Here is a 24,871-nt window from a genome sequence, read left to right as displayed (position 1 = left end):
ATCAATTCTTAGTTTTTTGAAGAGCCTGCATACTGTTTTCTCGTGTATGAGGGTTCCTTTTTCTCCACATCCTCTCCAACACTTGTTATTACTTGTCCTGTTGATAACAGCTATTTGAACTGGAATCCACTATCTTCAGAAAATAAATTGTGAGGGAAGAAAAACAGTGAGGAAAAATTTATAGATTTAAAGATATGCAAGAGACTTTGGGTTTCAGTTCTGACATATAAAGAGCTAGGGAATCATCTCCATTCTTACAACAAGAAAAAATGCTGAAAAAACTGAAAATTAGTTTTTTTCTTATACCCAGTAGAGCACTGAGGTCACAGGGCAATTGCCACCTGAAAATCTGGAGAGACATGAGAATACAGAGAACCTCAGCTGAGATCAGCTTACATGGGGCAGAAACCACTGGAACCATAAACAGGTAAGGACACTTAAATGATAATTTTGATTAATTTTTGTAGTTCGAGTGTTGACTATCTTGAGAGTTAGAAACTACTGGAGTCTCAGGGTTAGGGTCCCCATAATTTTGGAGGTTTTACCTCCAAGAACCTACTGAGTTTTTAAGGTATATATCTTGAGAAAAATCCCATTCGGAGCAGAGAGTGAAAAGTAACCATTTGAATTATGCCCATGAGGAAAAGTACTCACAGAATACTCCCAGAATAGACCCCATGGCCCGCCCCTCTTAATTTAAGCAAGGGAAAATACTTTATCAGAGCCTTATATGACTTGGGGGCAGGGCAATAAGCAAATCCAGCCCCTTTCACTTTCTTGTCTCACCTAAAGGGAGGGGGATAAAAAATAATAAACTTTTGTAAAGCACACAGCCCAGGGACATAGGCCTGCTAAAAGGTACCTGTACTACCTGTGAAGTGGCATAGTGTTATTTGAAAAATAAAATAAGTAAATGTGTATTTCAAACACTAGGGCAACCACTAAAAAGGGAGAAAAAGAAATATAATTGATTCCCTAAAACAGAGAGAAAATGAAATCATGTGAAATGTACAGTTAAAACCAGAGAAGGGAGAAAAAGCAAAAATTAAAAAGTGAAGCAAAGAACAAATGTGATGAATAGGAAACAGTTAAAAACATAATATATGTTAATTCGATTATATCCATAGTCACTTTGAATGTGAATGTTCTAAATATTCCAATTAAATGACAGAGATTGTCATAGTAGGATAAAACACAAGACCCAAATATATGTTGTCTGCAAGAAACTCATTTTAAATATAAAGACACAGATAGGTTAAAAATAAAGGACGTAAAAGGACATACCATGAACACTAATCAAAAGAAAGATGGAATGGTTGTTACTCTCAGACAAAGCAGACTTAGGAGCAAGGAAAATTACCAGGGATAAAGAGGGAATTATATAAAGATAAATTGGTCAGCTCTCTAGGAAGACAGAACAATACTTGAACATATTTGCCTTTAACAACAAAGCATTAAAATATATAATGCAAAAACTGATAGAACTGCAAGAAAATATAGACAAATCCATAACTGTGACTGGAAACTTCAACTCCCCTTTTTCAGTGATTGATAAATCCAGCAGGAAGAAATCAGTAAGGATATGGTTGAACTAAACAGCACTATCAGTTAATTACATCTAATTGACATTTATAGAATACTTCCTCCAACAGCAGCATTGTACATGTTGTTCTCAAGTTCACAAAATTAGGCCATGTTCTATAAAACACATCTTAAAATTTTAAATAATAGAAATTAGCCAAATTATGTTCTTAGACCTCAGTGGAATCGAACTGAAATGAATCAAAGAAATACAGGTGTAAGTTAAACAATACACTTCTAAATAAATAAGATATAAATCAGAGAAGTTTCTTAGAGATATTAAAGTATTTTAAACCAAATGAAAATACAAATTATCAAAATTTATGGGATGCAGTGAAAGCAGTGCTTAGAGGGAAGTTTATAACACCAAATGCACGTGTATTTGAAAATAAGATAAATCTAAAATCAAGTTAAGCTTCCACATTAGGAAAGCATAAAAAGAAGAAGAATATAAGACTATTTCAAATAGAACAAAAGAAGTAATTTTAAAAAAGCATCAGTCAAAGTAATTGAGAACAGTAACAATAAAATTAACAAAACCAAAAGCTGGTACTTTTAAAATATCAATAAAATTTATAAACCTCTCTCCAGACAGAAGAACCAAGAAAAACGAGAGAAGATGCAAATTACTGATATCAGAAATGAAAGAGGAGGTATCAATACTGATATTATAGACATTAAATGGATAGTAAATGAATGTATGGACAACTCTATGCCTATTATTCTGATAACTTAGATGAAATAGACCAATTAATTACTTGAAGTTACTGTGCCGGAGGAGAAATTTAAAATTTAAATATATGGAGTAAAACAAATGGAGTAAAAGTTGTCTACTGACTCCTGTGGTGCCATCTCTAATAAGAGTCTAGTTTTATCTTCAGTAAAGGAAAACTAATTCCTGCTTTTGGGAAGAAAAAGGGAGCATAGAGAGAGAGATTTCCCTGCATTTATTGCTTCTTAATTGCCTTCAGCTCAAAAATAATTCTCATGTCAAAGAGGCATATTAGAGGGTGACATATTCTGATTTCCTTCAATACAGAACTCATGAGGAGAAATAGATAATCTGAATAGGCCTACATTAAAAAAATTAAATCAAGAATTTGTAATCTTAAAAAATAAAGCACCAGACAGGCCTACTTAGTTTCACTGATGAATTCTACCAGCTATTTAAGGAAGAAATGATACCAAGTCTTTACATTCTCTTTCAGTAATAAACAGTAGAGGGAATAATTATTAATTCTATGAGGCCAGCATTATCTTAATATCGAATCCACATAATGACATTACAAAAAGAAAATTACAGACCAATATCTCTCATAAACATAAATATTACAATCCTCAACAAAATATTTGTAAATTAAATCTAACAATGTATAAAAATAATTGTGCACCATAACCAAGTAGGATATATTCCAGGTACGCAAGGCTAGTTCAACATTGAAATATAAATTAGTGCAATCCACCACATCAATAGGCAAAGGAATAAAAATATTACAATCATATGATGTGAAAGAAGCATTTGACAAAATTCAGTTTCCATTCATGATAAAGCTCTCCTTGAACTAAGAGTAAGGGAGCTTTCTCAACTTAATAAAGAACATGCAAGAAATCTATAGCTAATATCATACTTACTGGTGAGAAACTAAACACTTTCCTCCTAAAATTAGTAACAAGCCAAGTATGTCTCCTCTCACCACTCCTATTCAACATTGTGCTGGAAGTCATAGCTGGTACAATAAGTCAAGGAGAAATAAAAGTTATACAGATTGAAAGGAAGAAATAAAACAGTTTTTGTTCACAGATGATATGATTGTCTAAAAAGTCACAATGAATCAACAAAAAAACTCCTGAAACTAATAAATAGTTATAGCAAGGTCTTAGGACAAAAGGCTAATATACAAAAGTCAATTGCTTTCCTATATTCCACTTATTAAGTGGCATTAGAAATTAAAAATACAATACCGTTTTCATTAGCACTAAGTAAATATAATGAAGTTCTTGGTGTAAATATAACAAAATATGATAGCTATAAAACTCTGATGAAAGAAACCAAAGAAGATCTAGGACAAAGAGTTAATAGGACAAGAGTTAATATTGCTAAGATGTCAGTTCGCCTCAACTTGATCTATAGATTCGATTCAGTCAAAACCAAACTATTAGCAAGTTATTTTGTAGACATTAGCAAACTGATCCTGAAGTTTATATTGAAAGACAAAAGACCCAGAATAGCTAATACAATATTGAAGAAGTAGAACAAAATTGGAGAACTGACACTATCCGGCTAAAGACTACAATATAAACCTACAATAATCAAGACTGCGTGTAGCATTAGTGACCGAATAGATAGATAGATCAATTGATCAGAATAGAGAGCCAAGAAATGCACCCACAAAAATATAGTCAACTGATTTTTGAGAAAGGAGCAAAGACAATTTGAAGAATAAAGAATAATCTTTTCAGATGATGCTGGGACAAATAGACATCTACATGCAAAATAATGAATCTATACACAGACCTTGCATGTTTCACAAAAATAGATTCACAAAAAATTCAAAACGGATTATAGGTCTAAATGTAAAACATAAAAGTAGAAAACGTCTATAAGATAACATAGGAGAAAATCTAGGTAATCTTGGATTTGGCAATAACTTTTAATACAGAGTCAAAAGCATGATCCATGAATGAAAAAGAAATTGATAAGTTGTACTTGATTAAAATGAAAAACTTCTGCTCTGCAAAAAGACACTGCTAAGACAATGAAAAGACAAGCTACAGACTGGAAAAAATTATTTATAAAACATATATCTGAAAAAGGACTTATATCCAAAATATACAAAGAACTCTTAAACCTCAACAATAAAAAAAGAAACCTAATATTAAAAGTGGGCGAAGTCTACAAAAGAAGCAAACAATAAGTTGGACTTCATTAAAATTAAAAACTTTTATTCTATGAAGACAATGTTAAGACAATGAGAAGACAAGCCACAAACTAGGAGAAAACATTTGCAGAAGACATATCTGATAAAGGACTGTTATCCAAAATATATAGAGCACTTTTAAAACTCAATAATAAGAAAACAAATAACAAAATTAAAAAATAGGTGTAAGACCTTAACACACACCTCATCAAAGAAGATATATAGATGGCTAATAAGTATATGAAAAGATGCTCCATATAATATGTCATCAGGAAAATGTAAATTAAAATAACAATGAGATACTATTACAGACCTGTGAGAGTAGCCAAAATTTGTACCACTGACATCACCAAATGTTGACAAGGATGTGGAGCAAAACGTATGATCCATATGATTATATGATTTAACCATATAATCCAGCAACGATTCTCCTTGGTATTTACTCAGAGAAATTGAAAACTATGTTCATACAAAAACCTGAACACAAATTATTAGAACAGCTTCATTTATAACTGTCAAAACTTAGAAGCAACCAAAATGTCCGTTAGCAGGTGAATGGATAAATAAACTGTAGTACATTCTCACGATGGAATATTATTTAATGCTAAAAAAGAATAAGCTATGAAGCCATAAAAAGATATGGAGGAACCTTAAATGCATATTAGTAACTGAACAAAACCAATCTGAAAAGTCTACACACTGAATGATTTCGACTGTATGACTTTTTAGGAAAGGCAAAACTATGGAGACAATAAAAAGATCAGTGGCTGCCAGAAGTGGCAGACACAGGATTTTTAGGGCAGTGAAAATACATACTCTATATGTTATTATAATTATGGCTATAAGTTGTTATGCATTTGTCTAAAACCATGTATATTCAGCACCAAGAATGTACAAACACCAAGAGTGAAACCTAAGGTAAACTATGGACTTTGGGTGATTATGATCTGTTCGTTTAGGTTCATACTTGGTAAAAGATGTACCACTCTGGTGAGTGATGTTGATAATGCAAAGACTATGCATGTGTGAGGGTAACTATGTATATGTGGGGGTAAGGGGCATATGGAAAATCTCTGTACCTTCCTTTCAATTTCCTCGTAAACCTAGAACTGCTTTAGAAATGGTCTTAAAAAATGTAAGTACTTTACATTTTTTTAAATAACAGGCAAAAGATCTGAACAGACATCTCACTAAAGAAGATATACGATGGCAAATAAGCGTATGAAAATATGTTCACCATCCATGTTATTAGGAGATTGCAGTTTAAAGTAACAATAAGACTCCACTACACACCTATTAGAATGGCTAAAAGCCATCACGCTGGCAACACCAAATGCTGATGAGGATATGGATCAAGAACTCTCATTCATTGTTGATAGGAATACAGAAAGACATAATTTGTCAGTTTCCTACAAAGCTAAACATGATCTTATAATACAATCCGGGAATTTTGATCCTAAGTACTTACCTAATTGAGTTGAAAATGTTTATTCATTCAAAAACCTGCATGCATATATTTTTGGCAGCTATATTAATAATCATTAAAAAATGAAAGCAACTGCGATGTCCTTCAGTGGGTTAATGGACAAACAGTGATATATCCCTACAATATACTATTATTCAGTGATAAAGGGAAATGACCTATTATGCCATGAAAAGATATGGAAGAAACTTAAATGCATGTTGCTGATTGAAAGAAGCTAATCTGAAAAAGATATATACTGTATGATTACAACTAGATGACATTCTGGAAAAGGCAAAACTATAGAGACAGTAAAAGATCAGCAGTCGTAAGGGGTTTGGGTGGGGGTGAAAGATGAATGGGTGAAGAACAGGAGATTTTTAGGGCGGTGAAACCTTTTTTTTTTTTTTTACAATACCGTAATGGTAGATATGTGATACAATGCATTTGTTACAACTCAGAACTTTTCAACAAAAGTAGTAAACCTTAACGTATGTAATGTTTCCAAAAGCTTTTAGGATGTTTTCAGTCACAGGAAAGAATACAGACTGTGACGAAGGAATCTAAATGTATTACGAATGTATAAAACAATCTTACTGAGGGATTCAGGAAAGATGTTGACCTACATAACTTTGGAAATGAATGGAATATGTAAGACTGAAGGCAAAAGGAACTTCATATAAGTAGTATATTCTAGTTGATAAATTTTGTTTTTCATGGGGTTATGGGTTAACAATTCTCATATTGCCATACATGTTTAGTGGAATTAAACAATTCAACAAATAGATGTTTGATAGGTTTCTCTGTTGTTGTGGGAATTTAGAGATAATAGTGGGGAGGAGGCTAGAATTATCTGTGTAGTAATGTATTACGTCAGTAAGAACTCATGTGTAACCTAATATAGTTATAGACGGTTACATACAGAAATATTTATAGATGTGTGTACATGCATGGGTTAGTATACCCACATATTTCTTTACTCCACCAGTTCAGAGGGCCTAAAAGAAACAACACCCCAGTAGCAACAAGCATACCTGCCATCCAGACTGTGGTTTCTAATACCATTTTCTAAAAGAGGAACCAGATTCTAAGACTGTGAAGGAATATATAAGATGAGTCTGGAATATCTTGTAATGCCAGAATGTAAGATGTAAGGACGGACACACACACACACACACACACACACACACACACACACACACTAATGAGAGTGGGTCAGAAGGCCCCAGGAGCTATATTAAGCTGAATAGTGGTGCCCAAAGGTAACTGTAATTCCTAGAACCTGGAAATGTTACCTGATAAGGAAAAATGCCCTTTGCAGAGTTATTTGGTGAGGAAGATTATTTCATATAATCCAGTTAGATCCTAAATGATATCGCATGTAACCTTATAAGAGGGAGGCTAAGGGAGCTTTGACATAGACATAGAGAAGGTGATGTGATCATGTAGGCCAAAGTTGAAGTGAAGCAGCCAGCTAATAGCTAAGGATTGCTGAATCCACTAGAAGCTGGAAGAGGCAAGGAATGGGTTCTCTGCCTCCAGAGGGAGCACGACTTGGCCAACACTTTGTTTTTGGCTCAGTGAAACTGATTTTGGATCTCTGGCCTCCAGAACTGTGAGAGAATAAATTTCTGTTGTTTTAAGCCATCAACTTTGGGGTAATTTGTTATAGCAGCCCTGGAAAACTAATACAACTAATAGAAAGAACTCTCAATGGCCAAAGCTAGAACAATTTGAGTAAGAAAGTAAAACAAGTAGTATTGAGTTATAACCCAAAGTATAAAATAAATATCCATTAGTGCATACTGACATAAATAATTTATTAAATAATATATGAATGGGCTGAAGAGACAAATTTACCATATAGAATTCCAAATAAGTTATGTAGCAACTTACCTACTCAAAGAGGTTGAACATAACTCCCTACTTCTTAAGCGTGGACTTCCTTCTAAAGAATACAGTATGGAAAGGAAGAAGAAAGGAATAACTTTACAAATAGTACTTCACCAGGTTCTCAAGGTTAGCATCAGCAGGCGTAAATCATGTAAATAGCATGTAATATCGATATGATATAATAAATATGGTGCTTTATCTCTGTTATCGTCTCAAAACCTATAACTCCTATTTCATTTTTTGCATATATCCATTCAGTTTTCCCAACAACTCTAAGTGAATAGACTTTCATTTCTTCATTGTATGTTCTTTCCTCCCTTGTCATAGATTAATTGACCATATGAGTGAGAATTTGTGCAAAAATAAGCTTATAATGGATTAAAGACTTAATTGTAAGACCTGAAACTATAAAACTCCTGGAAGAAAACATAGGTAGTAAACTCTTTGACATCAATCTTAGCAATATCTTGGAAACAAGAGAAAAAATAAACAAATGGGATAACATCAAATGAAAAAGCTTCTGCACAGCAAAGGAAACCATCAACAAATAAAAAAACAACCTACATATTTGCAAATGATATGTCCAAAATATAGAAGAAACTCATACAACTCAATAACAAAAAAATAATACAATCAAAAATGGTCAGAGGACATGAGTAGATATTTCTCTAAAGAAGGCATATAGATAGATAGCCAACAGACATATGAAAACATGCTCAACATCACTAATCATCAGGGAAATGCAAATCAAAACCATAATGAGATACCACCTTACACCTGTCAGAATGGCTTTAATCAAAAAATGCAAACAAATAATAAGTGTTAGTGAGCATGTGGAGAAAAAGAAACCCTTATGCACTGTTGGTAGAAGTGCAGATTGGTACAGCCACTTTGGAAAACAGTATGGAGATTCCTCAAAAAAACAACAAAAAAATGGAACCACCATATCATCCAGCAATTTCACTTCTGTTTATCTGAAGAAATCCAAAACACTAATTTGAAAAGGTATATGCGACCCTATGTTCACTGCAGCATTATTTACGATAGCCAAGATATGAAAGCAACCTAAGTGTCCATTAGTAGATGAATGGATCAAGATATGATACATATATGCAATAGAATATTACTCAGTTGTAAAGAGAGGAAAATCTTGCCATTTGTAATGACAACGTGGATGCAGCTTGAGGGTATAATGCTAAATGAAATAAGTCAAAGAAAATACTATGATTTCACTTTTACGTGGAATCTAAAAACAAAATAAATGAACAAACAAAACAAAAACAAACTCAGAGAAACAGAAAATAAACTGATGATTGCCAGAGAGGGATGTGGAGATGGGTGAAAAAGATCAAGTGAGATATAGTCAATAATGTGATAACTTTGCACAGTGACAGATGGTCACTAGACTTAATGTGGTGATCACATTGTAAGGTATACATGTCAAATCACTATGTTGTACACCTGAAACTAATATATTGTATGCCAACTATACTTAAATTAAAAAAAATAATAATAACCCCTGTCTAATCATGATAAAAATCGACAACATCTAACAGGCAGGCAGGCATTCTACAATATATCTAACCAGTATTCCTCAAAATTAGCAAGGTTATCAAAAATGAGGAATGTCTGAGAAATTGTTACAGCCAAGAGGAACAATTTTGTTTAGTGTTTCCTTTTATTTATATGTGTTACTTTAAACAACAAAAAAATAATTTATCTGATATTTATTTCATTTGGATCATTTTTTTGATATTTAGTATTTTTAATTATTTAGTTCCAAGTATCTTCTAGTTTCTACTCATTCTAGGATGCATAAACTATATGAAGTTTTTTTAACTTACAAGTATGAATTTTAAGTTATTATTTTTATATCTATTCCTAAGTTAATTGTATCATGATCAAAGAGTATAGAATGTCTAATACCAGTCCTTTCTGTCTTAATGCATAGTCACTTTTCATAAATATTTTGTGTGCTTGAAAAGAATATGTATTTGCCAATTGTTCAGTGCAGTGCTCTATTTAAGTTCATTCTATCAAATGTGATTATGTTCTTCAGATCTTCATCTTGATTCAGATTTATTTTGGCTTATTTTGTTCTCAAGTATAGGTCACATATTTCTGTTTCTTTGTATGTCTACTGAGTTTTGATTGGATACCTGATATTGGATACTTTTAGCCCTGTATGAATGATGTGTAGTATACACATGGAAGAGTGACTTTTATTATAGTCAACATTTAACTTAGCCAGACTCAAAACTTCATACTTGTCCCCTCTGCAGTTAGTAGCTGATATTTCTCTTAGATCTGTAGTTTTCAGCTCTGGTTTTTGTTTTGTTTTGTTTTACTAGTTCCTCATGTTTCCTTTGTGAGTGTTGGTTTAATGGTCAGCCAACATTTCAGGCCGTCTTTTGGGACTCATCCCCTACGTGAGTCTTCTCTTCTAAGCTCTCTTGTATAGCTTTCTGTTTATTCTCCAAACCCTGAACTCTGGCCTCTTAAGCTTCAGAGCAGGAAGACTTTGGCATTCTGCTGCCTTGAGCTGCTGTGCAGATAGGGACTTGTCCTCAGGGAAGAAGCTACAAATTTTGCAATCTCACCAGCTGCATTTCCTGTTTTTCCAAGTCAGATTTCCTTCCAGTTTCTACTTCCTTTTGATTTTTCTCTGGTGTCTCCAATGGGGTTTCTTCTTAAGTAACTCATTTAAATTTTAAAACTTTAATCTGTGTAGTTTGATCTATCCAAGCTACTCCACCATTATCAGATGAATCAGTCAATGGACTCTTTGGGAGGTTCAGCAGAGTTTAGCCTAGTTTAAAATGAGACCTCTGCCCTATTTCTTGTTCATTTTTATTCCATAAACACTTATTTAGTGCTTACGAGGCACCAGGAACTGTTCTAAGTTCTTTGCTAATACTAATTTATTCCTTACAAACAACTCCTATGGAAGTGCTATTATTATTCCCATTTGCCAACAGAAAAACTGAAGTAAAAAGAGATTAAGTAACTCGCCAAAGTTCACAGAGCCAGCAAATGGGCTAACGGCTGAACCCTGCTTTCTATTTAGCCATATCTCATTCTTCTTCCCTATTCAGTAACCGAGAGTTTGATGCAGGGGTTGATGCAGGGATTCTGAATGCTCCTCGAATTTTGTCATAATGCTGCCCTTTATATGGGAGTAGATAAAATAGAAGCCTATAACAAGCTATCCTGATTGGAAGGCTGGCTCTCCCATTATTTTATATGTGACTTTGGTATATCATGTCAGTTTACTCATCTATGATATAAAGTGGTAATATATTTAGCTCTAACAGTTTTCTCTAGAAAGGTCAGAAAACAAGCAGTTTATCCACCTATGTATTTCCTCTTTGTATCCACTAGAGGGGGAAATGATGCCAGACAGACTTGGTTAAAAGAACAGAAACTCTAGTGTAAAAAGTTGATTCAGTTTTTTTTTTTTCTGATTATGTAATATTGTTTATTATTAAAAAATATAGGACATAAGTAAAAGCATAAAGAAAAAGAAAAACATCACCTAAAATATCACTGTTATAAATAGTTTTCATTCCTTTTGGCTGCTTTAACTTCTGCACCTCCTTCACTGTAAAGGTAGAAACGCTGGTTTCTCAACCTTCCCTTTTGGGTGCTGTGCGGACAAAGGACTGAGATCTGAAGACATGGGGAAAGGAGGGACAAGAAAGAATTCACACTCGTAAGAGGTGCAGCCCCAGATAGGGGGAGCCTCTCTGACTTCTGAGGCAGCAGTCAGGGATACAGTGGCATGGGGAAGCCAACCACTCTTCCCATTGCCCAGGTCAGTGGGGTACTGGAGTTTATTGAGTTTATTAGAAGCGTACATTGATGTCTTTTATCACATTGAAGGAGTTTTCACAAAATAGCTGGGGCACACCTGCAGAGAATTTACAGAACTGGTTTTGGGGTGATTTTGAATATTGCTCCTGGCTTCCTGAATTGGTCTCTTCAGACTTTATGTCCTGACCCTTCTTCTGAATCTGGAGGAATTTTCTAAAAAGGGGGATTCCCAGGCTTCAATACATTCCCTAGATGTATTTTTAAAACTTTCCCAGATGATTTTAATATACATCATGGGTGGAGGACTTCTGGTCTTTAGGATACCTCCACTTAAATTTTCTATTACTCCATAAAATGTATTCCAAACTGACACCATAATCTTTACATAAATATCTTCTTCTCCTCCTATATAGTTCTGTGTGTGTGTGTGTGTGTGTGTGTGTGTGTGTGTGTATGGAAACTTGTAGATATGTAAGTCAGATAGATACCTTGGTGTCATCCTTGCCTATTCCCTTTCCTTTACATTATACATTTAATTAGTTACTGTATCCAGAGTGTAACAGGTATTTCAACTGGTTTTGGACTAGATTCTAATGTGGCTGGTGAGTAGAGCTAGTCCTTCCTTCTTCCCTTATCTCCTTGACCTCTGACTGTTGTAATTGCCTAATTTCCATGAGTGTTGAGGACACTAATGGATGTAAGGCATGAACTCTCTCCACATTTTGAGTTCAGAAAGAACAACCAGATGGAGAGTTAGAGTGCAGCCAGGGAGAAAGTACATGCACAAAGAAGCAGAGAATATATCTAGCATTTCAAGTTAATAACAGGGACTGAGGGCCAGAGTGGTACAAGATTCAAGATTCAAAGTAGTAACTGGTATGTGAACTCATGCCAGTTTAGCTATCCTGGTAGCATGTGTACTCCTTGTAGAAAAATAGATGGCAGGTGTCCTGAAGTCCTCACCAAGCTCTGTTGTACATCATTGCTCAATCTACCCTGCTTTGGCTAACCTGAACTTAAATACAGTAGAGGTGGGGGCTATAGGGTGGACTTGCCTTCCGACTTCCTAAAAGATTGCTGAGCTTCTGCATTTTGAAACTGAGCATACTAGTGGGCAGGGAAAATGAACAAATTTCTGGATTTTAGAGCAGAAGATGCTGGTGGCAAGTGGCACCGTGACATTTTTCTCTGTTGTTATCCTTAATTAATTAAGTTAATTAACCCTTCGTCCTCTTAATTAATTAAATTAATCTGGCCAGCAATAAATGGAGCTAAATTTGAATACCATCAAATGCCACTAGAACCTACATACATTATACTACTTTGCATATACTGTAGGTTGTGTACTTCTGTGGCATGATAGTGAAGGTTGTTGTTTTGAAAAAATTGAGGAATTGTAAAAAGTTAAAAGGAATATTGACCTGGATTTTTTTATTACTTGTTAATTGTCTACATTCCCTCATTATCTGAAAAACACCATTGGAGAAAGGTACTTGTCTCTCTCTCATACTGAATACCAAGTGCCTAGAAAGTATTTAGCGTATATTAATATTAGGTGCTCCATGAATATTTGTGAAAGGAAATAGGGAAGAAAAGAGTTACAAAGTATATGTTGAAATTACAAAAGATCTGTTTTAGGCATTGCTCTTATTTTATCAAAGTTCCTTAGTGTGTGTAACTTTTTTTCTTTTCCTTTCAGTTAGTGTGGCGCTGTGTATACTGGGTGTTTGATAAGTATTTATTGACTGATTGAAGAGTGTCAGAAAATTAATGGAAGAGTTTAAAATGGGCACCCTTTGAGGTTATCTCTGCTTTCAATATTTTTGACTATTTTACAATACAATAAGTTGTAGAAAATTAAGAATAATGTAAATGATATTGTCCATAGACAATATTGCAAATTAGTTGTATCTGGTGGACTGCAATCGTTGACCCATTTTATTTCAGCATTCCTTATCTGTCTATATTCATGTGTTCTTTGAATTCTTCTTTGAACAGGCTATAAAAACTTACTGGTTCTTTTATTAATTAGCAAGTTAATTGAAATCTTTGACATAGGATCATTTTATATCTGCATGGTGGTCATGATTATACCCTCTTTTAAAAACTATCCTTTAACAAAATGCAAATGTTTTTTATCCACAGCCATGCCTCTTCCTAGAAATGGACAGTATTTGTGGGATCTCTAGATCCAGTCATTGTTACGAGGATCCACACTGAAAAGTTTGTTAAGGAGTTAAACATATGTTTTATGCTCAGTTGAGGCACCACTACCTTTTGAAATTTTTAATTTTATATAACTTTAAAGAGGTAGAAAGTTTTACTGCCTTGTTACACATATAACACTCTCTGTCCACCAGATGTCACCTTGACATCGTAGGATCCATGGAAAACAAAATAGCTACCTTCTTTTTACAGTCAGGTTATTTTTGCTAGTGCATATATAAACCAGCAACATTTTATGTCTTAATATAAGGACTGGGGCAGGCAGGCTCGAAAATGAAATTCAGGTCTTCATATTTCTTTACATTCTTGCTTATGGGTGAGAGTCTCACTTTCATATAATATTGTGAATTTTTCTCTCCCTACTTAGTTATGATATAGTTTTTAAAGTATTCTCTTAATTAAAATATGGTTATTCACAAATAAACCTAAAATACATGGTCATTTTCTGGATCATGTGAGCGTGCCTTGCATTTCTTTTCATCATCTCTGGTTTCATGTATTCTTGATATGATGTAATGAGTAGGGCTCTTTCTGTTATCTAGTTTCATTCTCTTGAATTCTTGATCTCACTTCTACCTTCCTTTCTATGATTGCTCTTCTCTGTACTCTCTAAAGACCTGAAGGAACAAAAAAAAAATGTTCTCTCTAATTTCCACGAAACACTAGTTACACAGATATTCAGAAAGCCTAAGAAATTTGCTTCAGAAAACAGATGGAGGAGAGACATAACTTCAAACTAGATAGCCTTCAAAACCAGAGCTGTTTCTATTCACTTTTCTTTCTGAAATATTTGCCAACTATATATGGTGGACAGGGAGGTAATAAAGTAAATGGATTTATTGTAAGATAGTAGAACATCTAAAATGGTGAAAATGTATAAATTTTTCTTTCAAAGGGAAATTTTTATTGTTTAAAGCAATGATTCTTATGTCAATATCTATTAATTGGAGTTGCTGTTCTCACCATAGATTATGTAACAATTAATTATATGTAAAATTATCTAATATTCAAATATGTACAAAGTAACTATGTGCTCCCTAATTCTCTAGTAGAATTCATCACCTTTCCTACCAATGATTATACCATAATCTGCCACTAGGTGTGGCTCTGGCACAAAAATTATATAAAAAGGCCTTTAGAAAAGTGAGCTCACTTTCAAGGTAGAAGGATGATCTATTTTGCCTTCTCAAGAATGGTACAAGAATTGTGTCCACTCAGCCTTAGCTATCCATCTTCCCTAGGGGAAGATTAAAGTTATTTTGTTGAAGTCAGATTACTTTATAATTCAGAGAAATGTAATAGGTGGCTTTTATATTCAAAGTAAGGTTATTCTAAACAGATTTTTTTGTTTGTTTGTTTTTAAAGAAAAATCTCTTTTAGATTCAACAAGGATGATTTTATACTTAGGAATAAACCTAACAAGAATATGTATAGCCATGAGGGAACTTTTAAAGTAGTCTTGAAAGACACAATAATAGACTAGAGCAAATTAAAAGACATCCCTTCTTTATGGATAGGATGTGTTGATGACTTGTTTATGTCAATTCTCTCTCAAGTTGACACATAGCTTTAATACTTTCCCAATTGAAACACTATCAGCATTTCTGGAGCAGAATAATTAAATCTAAGGCTTATAGGAAAAAATAAACTTGCAAGAATAGCTATGAAAATCCTGTTGTTTCTTTTAAAGAACAATAAGGAGGTCTAACCCTACCAGATACTAAAACACACTACAAAGCCTCTATAATTAAAACATTATGGAACTGGTGGATAATAGACTAATGGGGAGAATATCAAATCCAGAAACATACCAAAGTATATATAGAAGTATATTATATAATATATGTGACCACTCAACTCCCTGGGGGAAAGGAGGTGCTTTTGAATAAATGATACTGTGAAAACTTGGTGGTTATTGGATATACCATATATCATACACCAGAATAAACTCCAAATGGATCAAAGGTACCAGTGTAAAAAAATCATAAATTAGAAGAAAATTGTAGTGGATCCCTTTAAGCTTTATAACTAAGATGAACTCCTATATAATTTTATAACTATGAATTCTTCCCGATGATTAAAAATCCAGATGAAATAAGATTGATAAATGTCATTCCAAATATGTTTCACATGTCTAAAAGAAATCATAGGCAGAGTCAAATGACAAATGAGACATTGGGCAAAATATTTGCCACAGATCAAGGAATGATTATATATTGATATGTGTATATATGTACATTTTTCTTAATATATGATAAACTTTTAAAAATTAAAAAAAAAGAAAAGATCGAACATTCAGTGGAAAGAATTCAGAGGAAAATATTTACAAATGGTCTTTAAACACATAAAATTTGCCCCACTTCATATTAAAAAGAGAAATGCAAATTAAAACAACATCAACATATTATTATCATCTACCAAAAGGTAAAAAGTTTGTCTATTCACTTTGTTAGCAAAGCTATAGAGAAACACTCTCATACTGCTGGTGATAATTGCAAAATGGTAGAACTCTGATTAAAAGAAACTTGGCAGTATTTAGTAAAATCACATATTGACGTATTCTTTGACTCAGCAATCCTACTTCCAGGAATCTACCCTGATGCTACACCTTTATTAATTTGAAACAAAATATGCAAATGGTTATTCATTCCAGCATTATTTATAAGCACAAAAGATGGGAAATAACCTTAACGTCCATCCATAGGCAATGATTGAGTACACAGAGGCACAGCCATGCAGTGGAGTTATTTGCAGCCAAAAAATAAAATAAGGTATATCTCTAAAAACTGATGTGGAGTGTTTCCAGATATAATGTTAAAGTGAAAAAATAAGTTTAAATGAGTGTCTATAGCATGGCAACTTTTATATAAGAAAGAAGAGGAAAAAAATAAATGCATTTATTTTTGTAAAAAAAAAAATTAAAAGAAAAATACAGGAATTATAAACTAGAAGCTCCTAAAAATGGTTACCTAAATGGAAAGAGCGGGAACAGGATGAAATGAAGCTCTTCTGTTTCCTTTTTTTAAATATAATTTTGGTCTTTTGACCAAATTTTTGCAAAACAACTGATTTGGACTCCAAATATATCAATGTCATGAAAGGAAAAAAAATAAAACTAGGAACTATTCTAGCTTAGAGGTGACTAAAGGACTTTCATTATTTTTAAGCAAAAGTACACAATTTATAAAGAGCTGTTCATTTTTGATTTATGCACGTCAGTGAAACTTAACTTTGAAAGGTATAAAAAGTCGTAAGTTCTTTTTGAGGCCTCCAGAGAATACTACTAAAGAGCATCACAACTTTTCTCTGTCCTACCTTGCTTTACTGATACTTTTTAATATATAAGTTCTATATTAAGGTTAGAAGGTCTGGAGAATAATCCTTCAATAAGGAAATAAATAAACAAAGCTTTGCTACTTTGGGTGAAAGACGTGGGGTGTCCCTGTTTCAAATTTGTCCTCAAATGTTTGAAATTCGATAGATAAATTAACCTTGTTTTTAAAGGGCCATTGGCTCCATTTGGACAGGAAAAAAAAAAACCACGTTAGAATTTTTATTTAAATTGATAACAGAAGAGATATTTAGGTTGTAGGAAACAATATATTAGTCCAAGAAAATTACTTGTGAAAATTTCTGACTTTCCTCAAGTGAAAAAATATATATTTGTTTGTGAAGTTTAAAATCTGCTACTGGAAAAAATTTGAGCATATATTGAGAGAATTTGTTTGGTAAACTACAGATAGTATTACTTGATTTTTTTCTCCCATTTCTAAATGCTGACTTAAGGAAAGGATGAAGCTTGCTGGATGATATTTGCAAAAGAAAATTTCTACCCTAGTAGAGTATGAAAAATCAATGTGTTAAGTACTCTTAAAAATTCATAATAATCATAAGACAGGTCTTCTTTTTAGTTGTCTAATTCATCAAATTAAATTTAAGAATGGTTTGGTTCTTAATCATAGTAGGACTCCAAAAGGAAAACAATACATTTATTATGGTAGGTAATCAAACAGAAACAACCATTACATACGGGTTCTTAAAATAAACAATACCTAGTCCTCAAGTAAGAGGTCTTTGCAGCACTTTTTGTCACCCGTAGTTTATCCTCACCTTACTTGGTAATTGGAGTGACCATCTATGTTATCGCATTAGCTTTCTCCAGAGGAAAACCAAACGTGTGGTATCTTTATGACAGAAGGTAGTTTTGCAACTAGGAGCAAAATACACAGGGAGGTTAGACACTTACCCTTCCACAGAAATTGAGAGAGAGGAGCGCTATCTCCCTTGATGTTTACAGTTCAAAGGGATAGCTCCAGGTCCTTGAGAAAGACATTCCTAGATCATATAGCTGACAAAATGCCAATCTGGTATTCAAAGGAATTTATATACATTTCAAAGAGAGTAGTTAGTATTTACTGTTATAAGTTTTCTAAAGTAAGTGCTCAAAGGGGAAAAAAAAGGAGTGGGATATTTCTTTATTTTCAACAGAAAAAAATGAAGCCTCTTTTAATCTGTATTTGTCCTTACAGATATCTGCTGTCTGGTTACTTCATGCAGATGTCTATGGTAATTGAGTGAGATGGTGAAGAGAGAGGGAGCACTACTCTCTCACATCTCACTCTACTCTGGTTTGTTTAGTTTGTCTTTTTCTCATGTTTCTGAATGTTAAACTTGGCATTTGTTGGCAAAGCCATGACCTGAAGTGACCATTGCTCTGCAAGTAAAGAAGATTCCTTTAAGTTTGTTTTTCAAGATCCTGTCATGCTGAGATATCTGGAAACAGCTTTCTCACCTTCCTCCTCCTTGGTCTCGGATCCATAAGCCTCCAAATTAACCTCTGCTTAATAAATAGTAGGTTAATAAATAAAGAGATTAAATGTCCCTTTAATAATAATCCAAATTATTTCTCTTTCCCTCTTTTCTTCCTTTACAAAGTTATTCTTTATTCTAATTTGTTATGTAAAAACATTTTGCTATATGTAGCAAATTTCAGATATGGGCCAATAGGAAGTATGGTTCAGATGTTTGGAAAAGCTTTTTCCTCTTGCCTCCCATGATGCTACACTCTCCTGTTTTTCCTCCTACTTCACTGGCTACCATTTCTTCATTTCTTCATAGTCTCTCCTCCTCTATTTGACCCCCAAATGATGGAAAGCATCTGGGTGGAGTCAAAAGTTATTTTTATTCACTATCACTCCATAGGTGGTTTCTTCTACTGCCATGGATTTAGTACTATCTGATATTGATGAAACCATAGTTATTTCTATTTCCATTCAGATCAGTTGCAAACTTTTACATCCAAAAGCTTACTTGAAAGTTCAACTAAATGGCTGATAAGTAACTCACACTTCATATGTAGAAATAGAATTTTTGATGTCTTGCAGTTCTACTCTTCCTCCTGGCTTCTTAACTCAACAAATGATACCATTATCTATTCAATTTCTCAATCAAAACACAAAGCAAAACAAGAAAAAACTTAGGAGTCATTCCACTGGCTTATATGGTCCACATAAAACCTATTAGGAAGTTCTGTTTATTCTACTTCTAAGATATATTTCATAACCACTCCTTCTCTCAATTTTTATACCCACCACCCCTGTCCATAGCACCATCTTTTTTCAAGAAAGGAGAAATTGTCTTTCAACCAGTCTTTCTGCTTTTATTCTTTAACCTCTTTCCCTGCATATCAACCACCACAATCTTTTAAGAATGTGAATCTTATTACTTCAGTAATCTCATAATAAACCTTTAAGAACTTTCTATTGTACTTAGAATTAAATTAAAAGTCTTTATTGGAATGTTCTTCATATTTTTTGTTCAAATGCCTTTAGGTATGTAAACATGAACAACTAAGTAAAAACTGGAGGAAAATTTCTTGTATTTAAAAAAATATCAACCTTTAAAAATAAAAATGTCACATAATTCTCCTAAATATGTTCAAATACTTATTAAATATAACAAACAAAATTATTTTGTAAAATCCTCTTGGTGAACTACATAAAACTCTGTTCTTCAAATAGATCATATTTCTGTAGATCGACATTTTTTCTAGTTAGATTAGACAGGGTTCAGGATTCAGCATTAGTTCTATTTGTGAACTTTAGGATTTTTTTGCATAGCCAAATTTCAGTTGTATAGGTTGTTCAGACATGCCTTAGTAACTATGATAGAAAGATAAACCCTTAAGACTTATACATGGTCACATTTGTTATTTCATTTCATGGTTGAAACTATTAATTTATAATTAATTCGATGGAACATGCACATCCTATCAACATCTGAGATGGAGGAATCCATCCTAATTGACCAAAGCTGGTGTTCTATAGTTCAGAGCAGGTAATTTGGGAGCATTTTGTTCTATACCCCTACTTAAAGTGGGTATTAAGAATGCAATTTTGTCAACTTTGTAGAAATTAACAGCAACCAAGAAGAGAAGATATTAGTTATTATTAAATATGTGTTCATAAAGGTATACTATTTACAGGAGAATCTATAACATATTCCTGTTCATTTAAATCTAGTAAATGAATCATGAGAATATATAAAATAGTGGTAAGTATCTGAATGACAAGCAGAAGGCTTTCATTCAACTACAATAGTAAGTGATCTTTTAGCAACAATTAATGAGATGTATTTTTTCAACTCTGAAACACTCCTTTTGTTTTTTATTGCTCAATACTTTTCTCCTATGTACATAGGAAAGCGGATCTGAGATAAACCTCAGATTTTAGCAAAGCTCTTAGGCTTCCTAGGAGCTCTGATTTCCATGGAGTTTGTAGAGGACCATCCTGCTAATCTTATTAGGACCTATAAACTTTTCAGGGTTACACTTTACCCTGGGTATAGACTTTTAAGGTAACTAGGCTAACTCATGTTCTACTAGGGCAGTAAACAAGGCAGAAAGGAATTTTATTACCTGCTAATAGTGACAGTAACTACTGAAGAGTTTGAAAAAGGAGAAAGCACTATGAGAGGAGATAAAAGATAAGACCCTCATGGAACATAATCCAGTGAGAAAAATTATAGTGAGATTATCATCAGGATTTAGGTTTGGAACAGTTTCACCTCTGAACTTCCTGCTGCTTGTCGCAGATGTTCTGTGGTCCACTCTGTAATCCCTTTGATAGTTGGCAGGAGCCCCTGTTCTGCCTCCTTCCGCCAGGTACAGCTCATTGGCTAGCTGAGTGACTGGCTCATTCTTTTAGCTCTTCTTTTCCAGTCTTTTGGCTTCTAAGTCTCTGCATTTTCAGCAGTTGGTTGACTCCTAGTGGGAGCCAAGATCTAATCTGAGAATGAAGCCAGGAACCAGAGCAGCCAAAAGGCAATAATTGGCTGTCAAATAAACCCAATACTTCCTGAAGGACTCTGGGATGTTAACAATGTTATGGAGGCAAACCTTTTGTTTATTTAGGGTCCATATTTTTGGTCCATCTGTTAGACAAATGACTGGAACCCTAGAATTAATGCGACTGTGAACATATGTTGTGAGTAGTTGCTAAGAACATCGATTTGGGTAGCAAAATTACATAGGGAGGAGTGGGAGGGAATGAAGGGTAATTCTATTTGCAACTTGAGTGTTGTGAAAGCATATTGAAAGGGAAATTTAATTTTGTCTTATAAATCTTTTCTGTTGCTCTTTTTTAAATATAGAAAGATTATTAATACATAAATAAAACCACTATTTTACAATACAGAGAAAACCCACTATTAATATTTTGGTTTATTTTATTTTATTTTATTTTATCCATGTATTTCCCATACATTATATTTGCAAGAATGTAAAAATAGTATATGATAAATATGGAAAATATGAAAAAATAAAAAATAGAAATAAAATTAAAATCATTCATAATTCTATTATCCATTACACCACTATTAATATTTTGGTGTATATCCTCCTAAGATGTGTATGTGTGAAAATTCATACAACACAATAACAACAAAAAAAACCAAATGATCCAATCAAAAAATGGGCGGAGGACCTGAACAGACACTTCTCCATAGAGGACATACAAATAGCCAACAAATATATGAAAAGATGCTCAACATCACTAGTTATTAGGGAAATGCAAATCAAAACCACAATGAGATACCACCTCACACCTGTTAGAATAGCTATAATCAACAGGACAAGTAATAACAAATGTTGGAGAGGATGTGGAGAAAGAAAAAACCCTCATACACTGCTGGTGGGACTGCAAATTGGTACAGCCACTATGGAAAACAGTATGGAGTTTCCTCAAAAAACTAAGAATTGATCTATCATATGATCCAGCAATCCTTCTACTGGGTATTTACCCCAAAGACTTGAAAACCCATATCTGAAAAGATATTTGCACACCAATGTTCATAGCAGTATTATTCACAGTGACCAGGACATGGAAGCAACCGAAGTGTCCTACGATAGATGATCAGCTAAAGAAGCTGTGGTACATATATTCAATGGAATATTACTCAGCCATAAGAAGAGATGAGATACTGCCATTTGCGACAACCTGGGGGAAACTCGAGATAATCATGATAAGCGAAATAAGCCAGACAGAAAAAGTTGAAAATCACATGATATCACTTATATGTGGTATATAAACCTAAAAACAACAAATGAACAGGACAAACAGAGACTCATGGACATGGACTATAGGTTAATGGTTACCAGAGGACCATAGACTAGTAGGGTGGGGGAAGAGGGCGGAGGTAGATAGGGTTAAGGGTGTCAAATATAGGGTTTAGGGGGAGAGTGAAGTGGGTAAAGGGGATCAAATATATGGTAGCTGAAGGAAACTGGACTGTGGGTGGTAAACACACAATAGAATATACAGATATCAAGTGATAATGTACACCTGAAAATTATATAATTGTATTAACCAATGTTACCTCAATAAACTTAATTAAAAATAAATAAATAAATAAATAAATGAAATGTGTGTGTGAGTGTGTATACTATTTGTTAAAACATATTGCAATATATACTTTAACAAGATTGAGTTATAGTATATAGCCTATTTCATAATCTGTCTTTTCTACCCGATGATGTATCTTAAACATTTTCTCATACCTTTTTAAAACATGACTTTCATGACTAAATAGTATTCCACCACACAGATGTGTCATAATTGACTTAATAGTTTTCTTATTTTGGATATTTAAGTGGTTTCCAGTTTGCTATTGTAGAATAGAACATGGCAAGAATTCAGCACTTCTGCATTCATTGTCAGAGGGACTTACTAAAAATGATTCTTCATTCTGCCTCTTGCCTCCAGCCCCTGCTGTTTCAGGAAACTTACTGTGTCAACCATCTCCCCTTTTTCTGTTAAGAGCATGGATCTTATTATAAGATGATATAGCTATGAATGTGCCTATAGCAAGACCTGGTTCAAATCTTAAATCTGCCATATTCCAGCTTTCAAAGACTCAGCTATCTCATATGTAAAATAGGGTTATTGTAAGGATTATATGAGACAGTATATCTAAATTTATGTAGCTATTTAGCCGATAATAGTATTATCATTTATTGGCTCTTTTTTGAGATATTTATTGAACATTTTAATGTGTCAGGCATTGTGTTAGGTGGTGAAAATACAAAGATAGGAAAAATGAGCACAGCCTTAGCCTTGTGGCTTTTACAGTGCAGCATTATAGAAAATCAGTAAGCAATCATGTTTTAAAAAATTCAAAATTTCAGCTATGCCAAGTGCCAGGAAGGAGAGAGACCTGGTGCAAGGAGACCTATCGTAGGGGATTTGATGAAGCCACAGAGGGGCTCTTGTGTTCTCAGAGGGAATATCAGTGTTTGCCCCATGATTTTGGACAAGAAGAGAGGGCTATAAGAAGATTGCCCCAGAAAATTCATTATTTGCTCTAAGGTCTTTTTTTTTTTTTCTGTCTTCTCTTTCAAATGAACAGAAACTCTATGAATGTGACTTTGCAATGAAATGATGCAGACAGGGACCAGCAGGAAATGTCTTTAACTCTTCTTTGCCCACTGTGCCTTTTGCTCATGCCTCTTTGCCCAAATGTCTGTTGTCTACTACCTTCTTTACTCTGCCACTCTGGCAATCTTTGTATTACCAGAGCTTAGCAGGGTACCTGACATACAGTAGGTTCTCACAACATGCAAAGCAAGTTGACTTAAAAGCTAATATCATATTTCAGGGCAGGACCAACAATATTGGCCCAGGAAGATGTAGGGAAGGAAAGGACTTCTGATACCTGAATATACTAGAGCTCTAAGGAAATTCATCATGAAAAAGAGTGGGAAGAAGATATCAAGGGACAGCTACTAGACAGGGTTCAGTGAAAAAAGGAGGCATTCCAGACAAGGAGACATGAGGTACTAGGAAAGGATGAGCAACATTGCCTGCAACAGGTGTATCAAAGTATGGCTGTGCCAAGAGTAAGGAGAGGCTGGGGAGAGGCTGTTGGTTGAAAAATAGGAGTCTACAGCCATGCCACTCTGAACGTGCCCAATCTCGTCTTATCTCGGAAGCTAAGCAGGGTCAGGCCTGGTTAGTACTTGGATAGGAGACCACCTAGGAATACCAGGGGCTGTAGGTGTTCAAAAAAAAATAGGAGATGACATTGGGAAAGTAGTTGGAGCTGAGTTGTGAAACATTTTGTCGTTAATACTACAAACAAATTTAAATAAACAGAGGCTGAGAAAAGCAGAGAGCTTTAAAAAATAGAATTTAAGTCTAATAACTCTCTGACAGCACAGAAAAACAACACATCAAAGCAAATCTGCCCAGCTGTGATCAATATGCTTAAGGATCTTGAACTTCACAGAGTTAAACTTTGAATAATGAAGGATCTTGAACTCTAAAGAACTAAAACCTTCATGGTCTGGTATTCTTGCTCCTGACCTTCCAATTACAGAGTTAATATCATCTTCAGTATCTGAAGGTAATTGCGGCCTTTAGACCAGAGAAATATAGCATTTTAATTTTTTTTTAAATTTTATTTTAAAATATGTAAACAAGAT

The 24,871-nt window shown here is 33.9% G+C and overlaps 1 pseudogene; it reads left to right on the top strand.

Moving 5' to 3' along the window:
• Positions 1–24,328: 24,328 nt before the first annotated feature.
• LOC120581036 (uncharacterized) lies at positions 24,329–24,447 on the top strand (annotated as a pseudogene).
• Positions 24,448–24,871: the final 424 nt, after the last annotated feature.

The sequence above is a fragment of the Pteropus medius genome, unplaced genomic scaffold, assembly GCF_902729225.1.
Source record: "Pteropus medius unplaced genomic scaffold, Ma_sr-lr_union100, whole genome shotgun sequence".
Lineage (NCBI taxonomy): Eukaryota > Metazoa > Chordata > Mammalia > Chiroptera > Pteropodidae > Pteropus > Pteropus medius.
Note: the sequence above shows the minus strand (reverse complement) of the source record. Positions and strands in the feature narration are given on the sequence as shown.